The sequence below is a fragment of the Mus pahari genome, chromosome 4 (genome assembly GCF_900095145.1).
Source record: "Mus pahari chromosome 4, PAHARI_EIJ_v1.1, whole genome shotgun sequence".
Taxonomy (NCBI): Eukaryota; Metazoa; Chordata; class Mammalia; order Rodentia; family Muridae; genus Mus; species Mus pahari.
The window spans coordinates 6971222-6973711 of NC_034593.1; positions in this window are offsets into that span (position 1 = coordinate 6971222).

The following is a 2490-nucleotide window of genomic DNA, read 5'->3' on the forward strand; positions in this document are numbered from 1 at the left end:
TCTTCTTCTTCTTCTTCTTCTTCTTCTTCTTCTTCTTCTTCTTCTTCTTCTTCTTCTTCTTCTTCTTTTTCTTCTTCTTCTTCTTCACCAGTTTATCTGATTAGTGTACTGATTAGTTCATATTGTTGTTTCACCTATAGGGTTGCAGACCCCTTCAGTTCCTTGGGTAATTTCTTTAGTTTCTCCATTGGGGTCTCTGTGTTCTATCCTATAGATGACTGTGGGCATCCACTTCTATATTAAAAAAAAATGAATTTTGACGTAAAATCAAGATTCATTTCCTTTCTAAATAATCAATCTTTTAATACTATGACTTTAAAATAGAAATGCAATCCTCCTTAGGTATTTGGCTATTCTGCTTCTGCTACTCCAGAATGAGTCAGAGTGGAACTGAAATGATGTCTTTACTATTATGGCTTGATTATGGTTTTTTTGCATTGTGTACTTCTTTGTCAAGGAACTCTTGCTTGCTTGTATTTGCTCCAAGAATTTGTTATCTATACAAAATTAAAACTTAAGTTTAAGTTTTGATATTCACACAGTTCACTTAAAAATAAACTGTGGTCTCATTTTAAGTGAGAATGAACTGAATCTATAGCTCTCCCAAGCAATAATGGACATGATTATAGTATTTATTTTTCTATTAAATTAAGTCCCACTTTCCACATCCTGATGAAACTAATTAGCCAATCAGAAAGAGTTGTTTTTAAAGGATGAATTTGAGATGGGAAAAAGAACAGTGAATAATATTGAGCCTACCAAGGACAAAAGGTCTTAACAAAGGAACAAGTTGCATGTGCGTGTCCACTGCTTATCATCTGATTTCTAGGATCCCTCAATTGCCCATTTATCTCACTCAACCATAAGTTGCTATTTTATTATCATAAATAGATAAGTTTAAGCTGAATAACTGCTTAGGTATTACACTTTTAATGGAATAAAGTCAATATTGTGCAAGAATTAATTCAAAAAGATACCTATTTGAAGGAAAAAGCAGCAAAAATCATTTTGAATTGATTGGCACATGTTAAGAATTTCAGCAAAGAGGACTTTTGACAGTAAAGTTTGTCGATTGGTGGAGAAGATAATTTGAAACTTGATAGATTTGTTTTGGATATTTTTAACCATGTTAATTATTTAAAGGATAATTTTACTTCAGGTTAGAACAGGAAAATGGCAGGCATTCAATTCCTCACCCAGCTAAAATTAGAATTCAATGCAACAAAGGTTTTATGAATAAAATTATATGTCCATGATCCATATTTTTCTGCATTCTCTTTCTCACGTGAACTCTTCCAATTTTAACACCTGTGATAAAAGTTAGAGATTAACAATATCTGTAATAGCTCATCTTAGACATAAACATATGTCAGAATTAAAATATATTATAAATTTAAGCTCATACACATGAGTTGTGTCAGAGCAATGCTGGAACAGACCACAAAAAGGATCCAAGGGCACTATCCAAGCAGGAGTAAAATACCAAATGAATATTACTGGAAATTTGCTTCTTCTAATGGAGTGGCATTCCAATCGCGTCAGTATGTCCCCAAATATCATCGATTTGTACCATATAATCACTCATAATATTTTATAAATTCCATGCTGGAAAGAGAAATGAGCATCAAAATGATAAAGCTAAAATTGTCCCAAAGTTGAGAGGAAAAAAACTTTTTTCTAAGTATTTAATTAATTATTTAAATCTAATTAATGTGCTTAAATGATATACTCTTAATCAGAAAACTCATGCAGCACAAACACAAAAACTCCAGTATTTACAAGACTCTTTATAATAGAGTTGCTTTTCAGAAAGTGGCCTTACAATTTAAGCATTGTGAAATTAATCCTAAGATACATATAGCATATATCATACATACAATCAGGAATGCATCGCTATGAAAGTTCTCATGTGTAATAGTCATATACTTATATCTATACACATATAAATGTAGCCTGTTATTGTTTAAAGTGTACAAACACTCACATGCATGCAAATAAAACAAGCAACCCTATAAACATGAAAGGAGTTATGTAACAAGCCAGCATTGCTCCCATGTGAGTACACATATACTCCATAATGAAAATGAAGTGATTAAGTCATATTATCTGTTTTTACTATTTTTTGAGACAGGGTTTGCTTCTGCAGCCCAGGTTGGACTTAAGCACATGTTCCTCCTGCCTCAAAATCTAGAGTTCTATAATTACACATATGCATCACCATACCTAACAACTGGGTCATAATATATAATCTACTATTCCTCGAAAAAAAGAGAAAGTAGATTTGGTTCACATTTTATTATTATTATTATTTTCTTTATTTACATTTCAAATGCTATCCCAGAAGTTCCCTATACCCCCCCCTGCCCCTGCTCCCCTACTCACCCACTCCCATTACTTGGCCCAGGCCTTCCCTTGTGCTGGGTCATATAAAGTTTGCAAGACCAAGGGGCCTCTATTCCCAGTGATGGCCAATTAGGCCATCTTCTGCTA